Raw genomic sequence first — 19,736 nt, 5'->3', positions numbered from 1 at the left:
TGGATTGCAGCTTGTTTGATTTTAGTTTTATAAGTCATACTGTACAATTTCTGTTATTTATTTGTTATTCTTTGATAACAACTGAAGATATTTTAAGCTGAAATGATGAAAAAAACTCACTTGCTATCTTGGCCATATAAAGTGGAACCCAATGGGTTACGACAATATTATTCAAAATTGCCTTGTTGTCCTACAAGCACAACAAGATCTGATTTTAATTAATTGTAAGTTGAGACATGTGTAAACATTACAAATATGCCAACAAAAATCAGGTTTGAAACAAATTAACCAATTTCAATTCATTTTATTAGACCGTACATTATGGCTTTAACTACTTCTGTTGTTCTACGTTTGCTGGTTCCCCACATCACGATGCTATACCTGGCTCATTTCTCTCTGAGTGGTTGTTATATGTCTATAAGACGATATTCAATATTGAAGAAAGAGGGGCCTATATGATTCACCCTAGCAGGGTGTAGGACAATGTGAGACACAAATTAATATATATAACGATCGGAATAAACAATACAAGCCCAAGAAGTTATGATTTAAATGACGTGTTTAGTGGTTAGACTCTGGACCGGTAATCCAGCGACCGGGGTCCAATTCTCGCTGAGTCCTGATTTTTCTTATGTCATTTTGCTCGAGCCCCAAACACGTCAAGAAGATATTCAGCAAGATTTGTTTCAGCTTTGCCATGTGCTCATCTGCCCAGCTATGGAGTTGATTGGTAATCAATACCGGTTACATTCAGTGTTACCAAACTCTGATTTAGTAGCCCAATTGGGTGGCTTTTGTTCGGCCCTTTCCAGTCCCATAGAAACCAGTGGTTCAGAATTAATGTGGGTGATATTTCGCCATTGGCTCCCTGTTTTTGGCAGTTTCATGTTCCTTGATTTGGGATATATTACATTACACCTGAAGCTCCCTCGTACTGGTGATAGTCAAATAATACAAGTTGCCTGCAAATAGAGTTACTTCTGAGGATCGATAGTCTTATTACGTGTGGCTCATATGTGTGATCAGATTAAGTTACCAGGTTACAATGGGTCAAGGAAAGGCTCAGAGGAAATTGTATATGCGTGATATTGTGTAACTGTGAGTGAGTATTGTGAGCCATGGTTGACAACAATTTCAGCCCACTCACAAATCAACAAAAGTCTATCCTCAATATAACTAGTCAGAAAACAATTTTAGATGGTGTTTTGTCTACAATTATATATGATTTTTTTTAACACTTTTGTAGCAAAATTCACTAAAAGGCTAAAATTTACTTAAAATGTGCAAAGTTGTCATGGCCATTTTGTGGGACGATAGTCACCTATTAGGACTACAAATTTGTTAAGTTGAGGCAATATGTTTTACTCTCCTCTGAAGCTATGAGACAATATTTTAATAAATCTGGCAAATGCAATATTAAAATTTTCAAAACAATATCTGAGAGATAATCTATTTACAGTTGAACCATTTTCAGATCAGTTTCAGTGAGTAATTGTTTGTGTCAGCAATTACTATGTTGGGATATTGCTGAAGCCAGGGGCATATCCTGATAATTTGATGGTGAAGTAGGACTGGTTCTCACTGGTTTTATATCTTATGGAAATCATTTGATTTATGTAGGGCATCTATCAGATGCAGGACAGGTGGTGAGATATTATAATAGATAAAATACTTATAAAAACACCCAGTTAGGATTCACACATCCCATCATGCTATAGTGTACTAGTGTCTCTATAACTAGTGGAAATTTTTTTCCAACAGTATTGGGGGGAAAGTGAATGTCAGGGGGTCAATAATCATGAAATTTTTGCAAAATTCCCCCAAAATGGTACATTTTTGATGTTTTTATTGGCAGGGCATCGGGGAAGGGGAGATCTCTGACACTGTCTATAACCAGCACACAACACATAATTTTGACAAATTAGGACAATTGCCTGTACTGAGGTGTGATATGGTTGCAATAATTAATGCATTGGATTTGACAATGACCATCCTATTATTAAGCCAAGTAGACTAAGGTTCCATGCGTGATAGACATGATGCATCATGGGAAGCCATGGTGCAATGCCATGCAGAAAAATAGTCAAATTTGATTTCATACAATGGTGAACATGCATGGCTCACAGATATAGTTTAAGGAGGATCCAGATTCCCCATATTACTCTAAAAATTGTGTTTTCATCCACAAAGGAGAGCATTGATGGTATTAAAGTACTATTATTTAGGTTTGTGTGACTCCTTCAATGTAATCAGTGCATCACACTATAAAGTATTTTTAATTATGTCTATTCTGTGATTTGTGTGCACAAGCAATGATTAGTTTGGAATGTATTCCTGGCAAAACATGAATAATTATACACTCAATTTTGCTCCATGCCTGAAAAAGATGGCGGGAGTCCGAAGTCTCCAATATCAATTTCTTTGAACAGCCTGAAACTTGTTCATGTTGAAAATAGGTACTTTTAAAAACATTCATCATTTATGTATTAGAATTAAAGGGGCATTTTGTGATCCAAAGCCTTGTCCCTCACTTTTAATGAAAAAGTTGAGATTTTTATACCACTGGAAACCTCTGGCTACATAATATTTTTTGTGTAAAAAAGTTTCTTGCAATTTTGGGCTTAACAAAAATATTGTCAAATTTGTTAACAGAACGAAATGACAGCGCATTGGCCTAATGGAGCAATGTAATACATAATCATTCATATCTCGCAGACACAAAATCTGAATCAACTGATATTGTCTAAATAAACTTTTCGTGAATATCTACTCAAACATACCATAAAAAAGAGAATGCTAGAATCACAAAATACTCCTTTAATGTAGCATTGGTGTGCATATAGTTAATAGGTAAATGGATTTCAGCACGCTGCAGTAAAAGCATGAAATGAGGACAAGGTAAACCCAAGCCTATTATTGAAATGATTTTAATAGGGTACAATAATAAAGGTATACAGCATGACCTTGTTCTGTTTTCTGTTATTAGTCTGACAAAAAGAATGAATTATTCTTTTTTCTCAGATAGAAACATCTATTCAGTTTCTAAAAGATGTGTGTATAGTAACAGTGGTAAAATCATAGACTTACATGATGTCAAAGGAAGCCCATCGTTCAAATTTATTCCAAATTGTTTTAAAGCCATAATATGCAATTTCAATCAAATTTTAATTTGCCAAAATTTGTTGAACAATATTTGTGAACAACTGTCAAGGTTTTCTGACCATTTTATAGGATTCTCACACGTCATGGAAAACCTAGAAAGTCAGGGAATTTTGGGTTTGTTATTTCCTGGCCTTGAAAGTGTGGGAATTCCATATTAGGCCAGGGAAAGTCAATGAATTTTTTTAATACCTTACATTTTTTTCTGTTATTAAAATGTTAACTTTACAAAGTTATGAGCATTTAAAGTTGTCATTGTTGCACCATAGACTCTGAATATTCAGAGTCTATGGTTGCATACAAATATGAAGTTGACAAGCATAAAAATAGGCAGCAACAGGGTATTGCCTCATAATGTCACCTGTTAACCCTAACGCCTCTAAGGCTTTTTGGCAACTGGAAGGGAAAGACGGAATAAAGACAGAAAAGTTTTGTACCAAGCATGAGTTCGGCGATTGGTAGCCATGGGTCTTTCACTAGCCCAGCCAACGAAAGCATGCGTATATCACTTAAGATGATTGCATCATCACATCACCTGGGATGCATGCACATGCAGTGCATATATCATGTAATATTTTGTAGTACCTGGGCATGTTAGGGATAAGGGCTTCTCACAGAGGTCAAAAGTCAGAGAAAGTCATCAATATTTCCTTAAAAGGTCATGGAAAGTCATGTAATTTTGGTGGTCATTAAGTGTAAGAACCCTGATTTAAGCCGAAATAATGTGGTAGAATGAAAGAAAATCATCTTGTCGCTTACCTGTGGAACTCTATGGAGGATTTGGCAACTAGGTTTTTTATTTCTGACTTTAATTATAGTGATACCTATTTCATACATCTTTGAGAATTAATTTGTTTTTTCTTCCACCCCAACAGATGATACAATAAACAAGGTTTGCAAATATAATATATTTGCAAGTGGTATATACTGTTTGTTTTACTCATCTTCATTCAATTAGTGGGAGGTTGAAGCCTTGTAGAATGCACTTGATAGATGGTGTTTGTTATCTTAATACAGGTGTATCTAATTGACTTCAAACAATGACACACATTGTCTCACAATCAATTACCAAAAAGTACACTATGTTGTTAATGGAAATGTGTTTGTCGTTTAAGTTGGCATTATTGCAGTGTATGGTCAGTGTATATGCTATCTTCAGTAGATAGCACAATTATAACATAACATTTGTTTTATAAGATACGTAAGTCAGTGTCCATATTCATTAAGCAGTCATTCAATTTTCAGCAGATTGCAACTTATCAAATTATGTGTCTCACAAAAGTAAGTTTAATGTCCTAATAACAGCTAGACTACATATATGTCATCTTCCATAGATCATTATCAGGGGAGAGCTGGACACATAAACTTATTTTTTATTCAGGCATCTCTGGAGAGATGTGGTATAGGGCTGCTGTAAATTCTGTTTGTACTGTGTCTGGTTTCCATGTATTTGTTCTTGTTATGGGGCACTTCATTTTATGGTCATAATCGTCAGTCAGCGCCAAGAATGATAAAACTTGCCTTTCTTGAATGGTTTCAAGGTCTTCCTTGTTGTCTTTGGTCATTCCAGGATGCCACAGGGGAGCTGCATGTTTAATAACTGAACTCACATTTGACAAATTATGTAAAGTGTCATCTTCTCAAAAAATATTGACATTAGCGTCTGTAAGCCTTCAAATAACATTGTCTTAATTAAAATCAAAGCGAACTTCAAAGTTTTAAAGTAAATCGTTTCCAAAACTATTTGTGATAAAATATATTGCATAAACTCTTAGTATTTTGTGTACCATCAAAACTTACCATTACATAAATGTGTGATAAATGTCATCTGCACATTAATGTATTCATTCTATAAATATATCAGTAGTATAATACCTGGGATGTGTTAACTTGCTGGATTTATATTTAAGTAGCTTTGTGTCAGGTACGAGTCATTAGACACATAATTTTGTTGTCACAGACAAAGTTAGAGTTAAAGATAAGTTGCAAATTCTCTGAGGCTGCTACTGTATTGATTAATTGTGCTTCCAACCACTTTTAAAGTGGCTTCTCATTTCACTCACTTGAAACACAGGGTTGCCAAACCCGCGATTTGGTAGCCCAATTGGGCGACTTTTGAAGATTTTTCCCGCGACTTTTGACAATTTCCGGTCCCATAGAAACCAATGGTTAAGAAAAAAATTGGGCGACTTTTCAACATTGGCTCCCGCAACTTCCGCTAGTTTCCTGCCCCATAGAAACCAATGGTAAAGTGAAAAATTGGGCGACTTTTCGATTATTTGACCCGCGACTCGGGCTGAAATCTTTTGGCAACCCTGTTGAAACATTTTCAGTGGCTTTATCGTTGTTGTCAGCTGTAATTGATACTGCCGTGATATTTTTCTTGAGATTGAGACACATAGATTAATAATCTAAAATTGTGTCATGTTCAAAAAATGGTTGAGAATTTTTCATGTAGCATATGTATACCATTAATAATATCCAGAAATCTAATGGATTTTGTGAAATTAAGCATAAAATGCATTTCATATTCCCACAAACTGTACTCTGAATCAGTCATGAAATAATGCTTGATTTGATGTGATGAAAAAAACTTTTGTTGACTCCTTGGTATAATTTCCTTTTAAATTTAGCAGAATTACTTAATGGGTTAACTTGTAAGGCATACAAATGCACAATCATGATTTAGGATTTAATGGATTTTGAGAAATGATGCAAGCAATATTGTATTTTCATTTTAATATCTGTGAAGCTGTATTTACACTTGATCACTTTGTCATAGCTATGTAATGCCCTTTGAAAAGGGATGGGCATTTTTGTTACATAAAAAGTTCACACCAGTTTTGCTTTTATATAACAGGAATGTAAATCTTGGCACACAAAGTATAGGGAAATACACATTTTCAGGAAATGTTAAAGCAGTTTCAGGAAATGATGTCAGTGCTGCCTTGTTTTCATCCCTGATATAAGACGTAGACATGATGTCCTCATCGATCAGTCCCCGACTGGATCATCCTCCAGAATGCTGTCAGAGTACAATACATTCACCTTATACCTGGATATGCTGTGGTATTCATATTAAACAGGTGATTGTATTATACTCTGTGCTCTTCTGACCACATGACGTCTTGTGCAAACACCCTATAATCGTGAGCGATCAATATTGATTCTGACAACAGAATTTTACAATGTGAAGATTCTCATCATTGAGTTAGTCTGTAGGTTTATAAGACTTTCTTTGGATTCTTGCAAATCCATAGAATCGTGAGCGATCAAAATTGATTCTGACAACAGAATTTTACAATGTGAAGATTCTCATCATTGAGTTAGTCTGTAGGTTTACAAGACTTTCTTTGGATTCTTGCAAATCCATAGAATCCCCGCAAGAATGGATTCCTGCTGAAAATTTGAACCCTGTTGCGCTGCCAAACCAACTCTCTTTGTTGTTTCCTTCAAATCAATCCAAAAATAGTCATTGCTCAACCATGAAGCAAAAGTAAAAATTTGATGCTATTTTCAGCATTATCAATCAAATGATAAACACAGTTGCTCAATCAATGATGATTATGACTATTGTGCAATGTCGGTATGGGATAATTATCTGTTCTAAAAATAAAGCAAATAAAGACATGTGGATGATTATTATACCCCTTAGACAGCACAGAGTCCTATTTTGTGAAAATATGCTGAAACCAGTGAAAATGGATATTTGATCTAGTGCATTTTGCTCTTCTGGAGTTAAGGGAACAAAGTAGTTTGATTTTGAGCCTTGAGCTAATAATGGAAAGAACAAAGCAAGAACAAATTTTAACTTGGCATGGATGAGTGAGAGCAAGAGGAATAATATATCCATATTTGTTCCAGTTTTATCACAGCATTGTTACCATGTGATAGAATAAACAACAGCACTGTCCCTTGTGTGTTCAGGAACATACTGGTGTAAATTACTTGACTACTTTACAAAAATATTTGGATAGCAAAATGATTGAATCCTCCATCGCTAAAGTTGGCTTTGAGATATATGCATGGCGGAAGAAGCGCTCAAGGTTGTGTGTATTTCATTTTTGTGGGTGACACAAATATCTAGTATATATATCAGAAAGAGTAAATCTAATTTTGAGAGCATTTGAGCATTGTAGTCTGCTAAGTAATATCTGAGCAAAAAAATTAAATTAAAAAAAATTGATTTTATGTGACAAATTACTGAATGTGCTTGATCATTGATACAAATACTTTTCTCACTATCAAATTATGCATAGAGTTAGAATTTATTACAGGCATCACAATCACATAGAAGCAATTGTTACTTTGCTTGAAAATAAAAATTTTTAACAGAATTTCACTGAGGTAAACTTGTTACTAGGGTGAATGACATGTCTTGTAACAGGCAGACATAGTAATAATTGATGATTATATGCTTTCTTTGAGGTGGGATTGGCAATTTTTTTTCAAAATTTTGTTATAATCAAATTTAAAAAAATTGAAATGATTTTTTTTTTTCCCTTACCAAACACATGAACACCTTAAAGTAAACCAAACCATAGACATGATCATATACATAACTAGACGATGGGCTCCCCTTGGAGTTGGACGAGCTAACTGGAGGTTTACTTTCTGTCACATCATTTTTTGTCAAAATTATTTGTGCTGAAAAATGTTGAACATTTGCATTTTTCTTATGATTGCTGTTATATTGTGAATAACTATAGCTTTAATGTTAATCCAATATGTTAGGAAAATGTTTCTGCTGTTGACCTCATGTTGATATTAGGTAAATAAGCAGTATTTTTAAGTTTATTTTCACTTCAGTGGATGACCATACTTGTCGCAAATTTGCCTTTTTTATTTTCACACACAATTTTACCTTTTGAGATCATCTAGTAGATCATGTGACTTCTCTCTAGTCTGAAGGATCTCTAGTCCGAAGGTTCTCTAGTCCGAATATAGAATAAGGGTTAGGTTTAGGGTTTAGGGTTAGGGTTAGCAAGCCTTATTTTATATTTAGAATAGAGAACCCGATATTCGGACTAGCAAACCTTTTTCAGAATTCAGACTAGGGAATGGTAACTTACGTGTTCGGACTAGCGAACCTTCGGACTCAGGAGCCTTCGGACTAGGGCACCTTTGGACTAGAGAGTTGTCACCAGTAGACCTTCTTGCCAGTCGTTTTTGTTATCCTATCTACAGTTTGCCCTTTGAAAAGTGAACTTGGATGTACATGATGCGAAAATTTTTGGCACCAGCGGCGATCGGTGTTTGTGATGGCTCCCATATTTTTCTGATCTGGTGGTTCAGTGATGTCTGAAAACCGGAAGGGTAATGACACAGGGCACTAGCTTAACTGCCTTGAACCAAAATGGCTTAACATAATAGTTGGCAGTTATAATTATGCAACAAAAGTAAACCAAAATGTCTAAAGTTGCATAAACACTTCAGACTAACACTTCAATCAATTTCTTTGTTTGGAAGCTATCTTCACTAATATGGATATATACAAGAAGTGATTTTTTTCAAAGCTCTGTAGATGTTTATGTATATTCTATGTAACCACTAACCCAGTTTCTTAAAGGTTACTTTAGCAGTATTCATATTTACAGGCGTGGACAGTTGTGTGGTTTCTTTTCAGAGTCACACATTAACACATAAAAAAAGTTTTATTTTTTCACAGTTTAAAAACTGAAAACTAAACAAAAAATGTGAGGCATTTAAATGCTCAGATCTGAAATAAACCACGAAAAACACAAAAATAAAAACCTCTCTCAAATATCCTGCTATGCCAATAGTGAGCTATTCCAATTGAAATCCATATACCCCTTGGAAGACATAAACTTAAAATCTTCTACATGGAGTGTGGATTTCAATTGGGGTTATCTGAATGGATGACTGCATTTGAAATCTATACTCCCTTTGTGTGAGATTCAGGTCATGTCTTCTATAAGGGGTGTATGATTTTCAAATGGAATAGCCCAAAAGAGAATAACCCATATCCATTATATAATTAGTAAATGTTGACTTGCAAATCACGCTAATGGCATGAAACTAGGGCTGCCTTTGTTTTTCACTGATTTCATCTGTAATCAAAGCACTTAAAAGTATAGAGAGAATATTAAAAGCAAGATATAAAGTTGGTAATGGCTCAGTCTTTTTCCTTTTTCATTTCAATGTAATGAAAATTGCATCAGGGTTAGTCTTGTGAAAATTGCATCAGGGTTAGCCGTGTGATTCTTTTCAATCATTGTGCTTAAAGTATGTATGTTTTTAAAGTTTGCAATAAAAATTGAAATGATCAAATAAAATATTTACCTGTTGCTGAAAATAATAAAGCATTGCAAAAGTTGCACCACTTTATTTGACCATTTCTTGAAGTTGGTTTTCCACCAAGCTCCCACCCACCCACTCACTTTGCTTGCTCACATCACATTTGATAAGCTTATTTCTTTACAGATGTATAGTTTCTATCACATGTTTTATGTATGTGTAAATCTGGAGCTGATACCCCATGTTTCAACATGTGCTGCCTGAATTACAAATTACTTGGTATAAAGTTTCTTAAACATGTTAAAGTGCTGCAATATTTACATTGAATTAAGTTAAAACAACACAAGCTCACAGAACCAATGCAGTAGATGCTAAATCAGCAAATTGGTAGATACATCCGTTAATGCTGGTTTGATACTGTCATGCCGCTTCCTGCCGAGCCGCGTGACTCATGCATGTTGCAGACAAATGAACACAATCAAGGCTTGTCATTGGTTGATAACTCATGCCACTTGCTGCAGCATGACAGTCTGACAAGGGCATAATAAACTATACTTGATGAAATATCACTAGGATGGTTCAAGATCTTACCACCATTTGCCTGACAAAAGTGTAAATAAAGTATTTAGGAGTGAAAACATCCGTTGAGATGAAGTAAAGTATCATTAAGGTTATTAATTATTTTAAACTGTTGTGATTTGGTAGTTCACAGCATCTTACGAATGGTAGTGAGCTTTGGCAAATACTGCATTGCTCAATTCATAGCGAGCGTGTAGAAGAATTAAAATATCAAAGATATACTTTTATAGGTGCTGCGGTTCTTGAGTTACGTTGTAAAGAGGTCTGAAACAACAACACTTTTGTAAAACGCCCATAACTCATTAACAACAATAAATTAAGCAAGTTTGCAAAGTATACGATTTGTAGAATGAACTTTTGCAAAGCATCAAGGTGTTAATTTTCAATAATATATTGATCTAGATAATGAAAATCGATTTTTAGGTTGCTTCGACCAAAAATACCTCGTGTACCCTTAAGTAGATAAAACTATCTGTATGTAGTTTCTGATTTTACAACTTGGAAACTTGTATTTCATGTTGTTTTTCTTTGAAAAAGAATTTGTTTTTGGTGACTTTTTTTGGGTGACAAGACTTCATTAATCATTTCAATTGTCAAACAGATATGTCAAACTATACTTTTACTGAATACTTGAGATGAGAGGAATACTCTGGTATGGTTCTAAACAAAATTGGATCAAATTTGAAATTTGACCCCTACGCAATTAAAACATTTTAATTTTAGGAACATCTGAAATAGGTTTTGGGACCATCTATAGAACCTTATTCGTTTAGTCCGAGGGTGGGGGTACAAAGGCATTGGTGCTAGCAACTTGAATTTCTACCACTTTTGCCAGTCAAATTGGTGGTTAAGTTGTTGAACTCTGTTCTAAGTGAATTATTAGTGAAGATAATATGGTTTCAGATGCTCAGATTTTTGTTTACCTATTCTGCAAAAGGTCTCATCACAAATTTTATTCTTGTCAAATGTAAACAGGTAAAGGAGTTAAAATTATAATTTAAAAAAAATCCACTGCATCAAAAGGTAGACAAGAACAAAACCAGAAGATTTAGCCAAAACAAAACCAAAAAAATCTTGGAATAAGAATGTATTGGTGATGGGCTTCATTGTGAGGTAAAAAAACACCATCCACCATCAATTATTCACCAAGATGAATGAACAGAATATAATTGACTCTCTGGGTCTGAAATTTAAGCATCCCACTGAGCGTACACACCCATTACTCAAACAAATGCCTAATTATCGGACAGAATTCAGAATAAGGCCAAATTCAATTATACTGTTTGCAAGTTTGGATGTAGTATACAATTGGCACTGGATTTACTAATTTTAGTCTCAACTTGATGTATTCAACCTAATTAATTCCCCAACCCCTTGTTTCAGGAACACCTGAATAGTCAACTCTTTGGGAGTACGAGTATATTTTTTGGTTTTGTATAGTTAAATGAATTATTCTGCCATCCTGCTGGAAATGGGCTATTAAGCTCTGTTCCAGTTGAAATTCATGCACCTCATATAGAAGACTTGACTTGAATCTTCCAAACAGGGAGTGTAAATTCAAATGGAGTTACCTGAATGGGTGACTCCATTTGAAATTCACACCCTGTGAGATTAAGGTCATGTCTTCCATAGGGGTGTATGGATTTTAACTGGAAAACCTCTTCATTCTCTTTCAGCTTCCTTCGGTATATGATTGTTCTGTTTTAGTTGCTGTGTTTGATTTTATGTGGTTATTTCCGTGTTAATAGTACTCCTTGAAATACGTAATTGAAATTTAGACGTCAAAATGAATCCAACTTGTGACGTGAAACAGCAAAATGTTATGACTTAGCAAATTTTATTTTTACTTTCTAACTTGTGACGTGAAACAGCAAAATGTTATGACTTAGCAAATTTTATTTTACTTTTTTACGTGATTTAATTCCAAGGTAAATATTTAATTCATAGAATAAATCTACAGTACACATACTCCATCCCATGACGTACTACGCAAAATCGACAGGACACAGTGACTGGATACAGCAGACATCCTCAGAGCTTAATTGATCAACTGGCAAGTTCAAACAAAACAAATTGCCCATTGTGTGTAAAGCTGAATTTTTATACAGAACAGTAAATCGCATGCTCTCCATTTTCAGAGTGTAGAGCTAATTGATATCCATCACCGTGGCAAAATTAATGTTGCTTTTCTAGTTGCTCATGAGCGATGTCACTTGTCACGTGCAATGACCAATCATTGCATATACCTACAGATTTATTATTTTGCTAATTAGTTTACTTTTCTTGATTATCAAGTTTTGAGTGTGAATTAATTCAAAGCAATAACTATTAGTATTCAAGGATGTCCTAACATATTGAGATCTCTGGGATTGGCATAAATTCAAAAAGTGATGAGCAATACAGAGAGATTCATCGCAAAAAAATGATCAAATGCCCATCAGTTTTCAAAAGTTATTCAATACAATCACTCAGCGATCAAGTGCAAAATCAATTTAGCTTTTAATGCACGATTAGCCGAGCTACTCTCGCACTGGCCTCAAGCATTTAAATATGCATCCGTTGGTGGGCAAAAGTGGTGTATGATATATAGCAGATGAAGGCGTGGATAATTAGGATGAAAGATTCCACTTGATGGTGTTATTATAAGGTGGCTCTCTTTGGATTTGTTACTTGGTGATTTTTTAAAAAGTCAGTCGAAGCTATTGCAAAATGCATAAGTTATGGGGACAACTGATTGTGATTTGAGAATTATAAGACCATAAAAAAGTTGTAAATAGTCAGATATCCTGCTTTCTTGGTGATTGGAACGATCTTCCGCAGCACATCATCAACATTGCCGAGACTAAACAATTCACTGAAGCCCGTAGATCCTTCAAAGGTCAATAATCTGCTTATCCATCTCTTCCAAGCTGAGTGTTGTTCCAATAGGAGCTGATCAGCATTTTATATCAAGAAGATCAAGATCAAGCCAGTATGTTTGGTTACCCTGTGTAATAATACAATGCAATTGAGCTGCTCGCTGATACAAGCTGCCATGATGCTCGCTGACCATTCACTGCAGCTCGCGCTTTGCACTCATACTCACTAATCTTGAAATATCATAATCAATGCAATGAGCCAATTCTAGGTTAGTCTGTGCTATCAGACCGTGTACCTATACTACCCATAGGGAGATAAACTATTGGGAACCACACACTCTTGGAAACCATAGTGGGCACAGTCAGCACACGCTCGCTATTTGTGGGGCATCACGGTTTGCGACTTGTGTCCCCCTCAATCGCACATAGTATTTGACAAAGACTAATACATCATACATGTAAGGTGTGATATGTGGTGGTGATTTGAAAAAGATTAGCAATATAGAACATCATATTTAGCTGCTAGGTGAATCTGCCTGGCAAAGTATATCAGTGTTAATTAAACTAGCTTTGATATCTGCTTGTTTTATGTAACTCATACATATGAAATAGTCTCAATTAAAAACTACAGGATTGTGTCAATAGGTAACTATACATTTGTGTCAATTAGTAACCATGGTTTAATGGTATGTATCAAATTCTTGAGTTGGTTAGTTTACTTAAAAAAACCTGCACCACATAATAGATGGTAGGCAAACAACATTAACAGTCTTGATACTAAAAAGGAAAAATAAAGATGATTCAAAAATTGGACATTATGATTAGCACACTATCTTAGCAACACTTAAGTGAAACCTAAGTTAGTACATTTGTATTAGTCAATTAGGTGTTTCCATGTTACATTAGTAACGAATGAGCAAATATTATGTGACATAATCTATTCCAACCTGTTAAAAGGAGGCAAATTGGAAAATTATTATCATCACCTGCATGGTGCAGCATGCTATTGCTGAAATTATTACATCCATTGCAAATGTATGAGTTTTAATGGAGATATTCTTATATATTTTGTCTTTTATGCTCCCTAATTTTGGCGATATTTCAATTTCGACCTTTGAGCTAATTTGAACAGATTGTGCCATATGATACAATGAAGCAAAATAAGTTATTTGTCACTAAAAGTGAGTTTGAATTATGGTCAAAAAAACCCATTTTTTAAATATTTTGTTTATATATGATTGTTTGTAAACATTAGCATATATCAGGAATGGTGATAACGATTTTGACAACATGTACATTTTCATATTGTCACCTTTTAATTGGGCAAGAATGTTTTGTGAAGAAACAAACTAATCTTTTGCAACCGTCCATGGACTAATTTGGATTGATAGTGCCACAAATAATGAAATATATTATTCACTTTAATGTAGTCTTAAGAATTTTGTAGGAAATGTTTAATTATTTTTCTCTTCCAAATTGTTAAAGTAACACTTGTATTTGCAGTAGAGTAATCTTTTTCCAATGTTGTAATCCTTGGCATATGTACCAGCACAAGAGAATTGTGCAATTTTTGAATTTCTCGAAAGTTTCTCCTTCATGATGCTCATGTCAAAAGTAAGAATCACAGGTTTATATTATGTCAATAAGGCTGTCAAATGGTTGTTGACGGAGTGTGACACTAATAACAATTAAGGAGTTTGTCAATCTGGAAAGTAATTGAAATTGTGGGTGCAACTTCTTTCACTGGCTAGGCGGCATTAGAAAAATAATATGAGCTTTATCAATGTTAGTGAATGGTGGAGCTGCAGCACAACCCACACCTTTTAATGAATTAGTCATAAACTTGTATTTTTGATGTACAGTGAAACGTAACTATCACAATAGAACTCCATAGAATGATAATAAAATTGGAGGTGAAAAAGTGCATTAACTAAGATATTTTGTTGTGGAACTACCTGCAGATGTGCACCATTCTCGGTTCGCAGAGGTCTGCAGTATGTTGCAATTGCATTCTAAATGCTTTTAAGACATATGGCCTCTACTGTGCTTTATAAAATACAGACTGTGGTTGGTAGGCATATTGTGTACTTTGTATCATACACAGCTACCCAAATTAAAAATCTGCCATTTTGGTCCTCGGTATGTTGATTAAACATCCTCTTTTGATAGCAATGCACAAGGTCTGCAATTGCTGCACAAACAAATACCTCTTTACTAAAAGTGTTGCCAAAAATCAACATTAACATGTTCCCAGGTATAGTTCTTATCCCATATGGTTCAGTCAAACAAAACAAGTCATTTGCCATGATTGCAAAATCAGCAGTAGATCAGCAGTAGATAGCATTAATATTATGCTATTTTTATGGTAATGTTTGCTATCAGCATTAGATAACATTAATATTATGCTATTTTTATGGTTATGTTTGCTATCAGCAGTAGATAGCATTAATATTATGTTATTTTATGGTAATTTTTGCTATCAGCAGTAGATAGCATTAATATTAAGCTATTTTTTATTTTTATGGTAATGTTTGCTATCAGCAGTAGATAGCATTAATATTATGCTATTTTATGGTAATTTTGCTATCAGCAGTAGATAGCATTAATATTATGCTATTTTATGGTTATGTTTGCTATCAGCAGTAGATAGCATTAATATTATGCTATTTTATGGTAATTTTTGCTATCAGCAGTAGATAGCATTAATATTATGCTATTTTTATGGTAATGTTTGCTATCAGCAGTAGGTAGCATTAATATTAAGCTATTTTTATTTTTATGGAAATGTTTGCTATCATCAGTAGATACCATTAATGCTATGCAATTTTTATGGTAATGTTTGCTATCAGCAGTAGATAGCATTAATATTATGCTATTTTTATGGTTATGTTTGCTATCAGCAGTAGATAGGAGTGACGCCTCTAATAATTTAGTACTCTCAAGTTGAATGCAGTGACTTTAGAAATATGCAATGATGTTGCTGTCAACTTGTGACAATAAGTGGATTATCGGCTGTACCTCTAATCTTTTTGTTGAAGGTGAATGTTATAAATATATCTTTGACCTTATCTTAATATAGTTCCTTTACCTCTACATGATTATTGACCTTTTTAGTTTCTACTATATTGCATGCAATCATATTTCAATGTTTTAAATGCAACTATTTTGTTTACTTTGTATAGGCTCAATTAACCCTAACAGGACCAAGTACTACAAAATACTACTTGATATATGCGCTGTTCGTGTTCGTGCATTTAATTAAGTGCATTTAACATTTAGCAAAACTGTGTCACTTTTGATTCACTTCATTATGAAAGTTGTCATGGTTCCTGGGTCATGGTTGTACCACTCCATTTGAGACAAAAATAATACTGATTTGAGGAAAATTTAATAAAAAAACAACAACAAAATACATTGAAATCACACATCAAAACTTGAAATAATACAAAGACAATAATTATGGAGGAGATATCCCCTTACAGAAATAATTTAAAATAGAAAAAAATATATATATTGAGCCTATCACACAAGAAAAAAACAGGGTTCCAAGAATTAGTTATAAAATGAGATTAGCTGTAATTTATATTTATTTCAAAAGTGTGGCACTTGCATTAATGGATAAATTGGATGATTAACTGTTATGTGTTTCTAATGGTTTTTTAAAATCTGGGAATAGGTGCCACGATAAGGAACAGCGAGGCCTACAAAGGAAAAAAATTAGCGTCCTTTCCCGCTCCCTTTATCAATGCTGTATAACAAATGCTTCAATTTTATGTGCTACATGTTTACTCCAACATTGAGGGCGGGAGGGGATTCAAAATAGGTTGGAATCTAAACAAATAGAATATCAGATGATGAACTTCACAAGGACGGTTTTATTTACCTTCAGATGCGAAATATGAACAAGTGTACCAGGAAATTTTGCTCTTGGTTGTAGGCATTAACAGCATGAAACTATCATCTTGTAGAGACTGCTGGCAGGTTTGTACCCAGATAGCTGTATCTCCTTGTTGAACCTGGCCTGAGGTCTGATAGCAGAGAGAAACTATCATCTTGTAGAGACTGCTTGCAGGTTTGTACCCAGGTAGCTATATCTCCTTGTTGAAGCTGGCCTGAGGTCTGATAGCAGGGATATGGGGGATATGGGGGAGGAGAGCATTCCACATGTAGGCTGTAGATGGTACAAAAGATCTTTGAGGGCTGACATTGTTTGATTGTGGTATCTTGACTGCAAGATTGTGGGATCTTACAAAACGTTGAAGCCTAGGATTTGGGGTTTGTTTGGCATTAGCTGGCGCAATAGTTCTGGAGCTTCCTTGTAGATATATTGAACTAGATTTCGCAGTTCTCGGGTTGGGCGGTTCTCGTGATAGGCCTATCTCTAATTACCCAACGCCCGTTATCTATAATACTTGTCCTGACCTATACGATATATGTCTCTCAATGATTAAGACACAACTATCAACTCTGTTTTGTAGCTGTGACGCTTACTTGAACCTATAATCTGAAAACCCATCGTTCGCCTCTTCCAAACCCTGTCCTGCAACCACATCGGAGGACCCAAAAATACCCTGAAATTTTAGTAGTGTCTGGATGTAGGCCGTCAATTAAATCGGGAGAAATGTGAACGCAAACGGGTATGTTAATCATGTCTTTAAAATAGGCCTATTGGTCCGATGAGATGCACCTGTTAGTCACTGTAATGCTTTCCGATGCTCGCATTGGCGCCGCCGGTACTCCGCAGCACTACGCGATAGCGCACCGCACAAGACACGCTGATACGCACCAGCGCTTTCGCGTTATACGCTTTGGCGAAAGCACGCGTTAGCGAGCCACGCAAGACGCCGATAGCGCGGACAGAGGACGGACACGCCATAATTAGTATTAAGATGAAAGAATGTTGCTGCTTCAACTGTTCTACTGGCGATTAGGGTATTGTCATCCATATGGGGTGTATGGCTTTCAACTGAAATACTTAATTAGAATAAAGCAGTATTGGAAATTGATACGACAATTATGCGGTCACTTCTCTGATTAATTCTCTTGGAAGGGAGTTTGATCTTTCCTGTCAATCATATAATTGGGGCATTATTAAAGCAATATTATGTAATTTGTTCACAGCAACACCCTCAATTTTTTCTTGAATTTCTACCAATGACCATTACAATGGTGCAAAAAGTAGAAATTAAAAAAATCAGGGCATTGCAAATCACACATTATGGCTTTAATTATAGTAAATCAAGCAAAATCAGTCGGAACTCGAAAATATTAAATTTTAAGTTTCTTATAGGATTGTAAAAAGCATTTACAAATCTGGATTTTGCAGAAACTCCCATTGAAATTGGACAACCAGTTCCAAAGATATGAGCAATTAAAGAATTCCCAAAACAACAGGAGACAAAGGGAAATATTTCCTTTGTTTGGCTGTGTCTCAAAATCAATATTTCCGAGTTCCGACTGATTTTACTTGATCACACCACAAATTAGAGTTTTGTTGTAGAAAAAATTCGGGGTTTATTCACCATATAAATATTATTATTATTACCAACTATCGGAATACAAGATTATCGAACCCGATGTCAAACTTGGTCAAGCAGACTCATCGATGTCTATACTATGTATGCATTACTATGCTGCTGAGGTTATACGTCCATGTGTAAAGCTACAGGTAGTTCGGCAGATCCACCTCAACACAATGATACACATAGTGAATGAGATATGCGCTGGAATAAAATAGAGTTTCTCTGTTTTTTTAATTAATTTAATATATTTTAAATGCAAATTACACATAATTGCTGTAAGTCACTGTGACATAATTTGAAACAAAAATAAGAAAAACAATACCAAGTTATGCAATTTCACAATTCGTTTTAGGATTTATGAACAAAATCTTTATTAAGTTGCCATTATTATTGTGTAACCAGTCCAATCTGATTGAGATATAATAAAGGTCATGAGATACATAGATTTGACACAGATTGGGCTATTCCAGTTGAAGTCCATACACCCCCTGTGTGATAGACATGACCTTAATCTCCCACAGAGTGGGTGTCTATTCAAATGGAATCACTCATTCAGGTAACCCATTTGGGAGATTAAGGTCATGTTTTCCATGGGGTGTGCATATTTCAACCAGAATAGCCCATTGAAAGCAAATTAAACACTTTTTTCCAAGTTCTATTTGTTACATACGAGTCTCTTAGCATTGATATCAATTACACCACTCATTGTATATGTAGGTTGTATCATCACTATATGCAGCCTTTAATTAACCTGACAGGATATCATTTACTGCATTTACACAAGGCAAAGTGCATAATCAATATTATGTGTGTTATAAATAGTAACAGGTTCAGTCATAATTAGGATGATGACTTGATGATTAAATGAATTCAGAGAAGTCGTCAGTAACATGGTATATTTCATTAATTGTACGTGTTTGAAATTAGTATCATTTCCGTTGTATATAAATGGGAACATGTAGAGCTGGATGTAGGTGGAATTGAAATAGTCAAATTCCAGTGATAACTTTCAAATACATTTGAATAAGTTGTGATCAGTAACTTGTCATCAACCAAAGATACTCAATGCCTAGTCATGGGTAACTTGGCATGGCTACTGACTGGGGTACCAGGCTCATTCGAAAAAACATAAGATCATTGTTATCAACAATGTAACATGCCCGTGGAGGGGGTTAACTTGGTATGGCTACTGGCCAGGGTACCAAGTTGTGGCATTATCAGTTCCTGTTCTTGTGTGATTTTCATTTATGAAGAAAACATGAATCTTTCTGACCTATAGAAATATGAAAAGATTGCACAATTTTATTCATACAGTATGTAGAACTATTAGTGATCATAGATTTCCAATCAGCTGCTGAAA

At 34.8% G+C, this 19,736-nt stretch overlaps 1 protein-coding gene across 9 annotated transcripts in view; it reads left to right on the top strand.

Annotated features, from left to right (window-relative positions):
• Positions 1 to 19,736, top strand: part of LOC140152657 (protein transport protein Sec23A-like) — a 146,477-nt gene that overhangs the window by 70,606 nt on the left and 56,135 nt on the right. The window lies entirely within an intron of this gene.

Source organism: Amphiura filiformis, chromosome 5, assembly GCF_039555335.1.
Source record: "Amphiura filiformis chromosome 5, Afil_fr2py, whole genome shotgun sequence".
In the NCBI taxonomy this organism is placed as follows: Eukaryota; Metazoa; Echinodermata; class Ophiuroidea; order Amphilepidida; family Amphiuridae; genus Amphiura; species Amphiura filiformis.
Note: the sequence above shows the minus strand (reverse complement) of the source record. Positions and strands in the feature narration are given on the sequence as shown.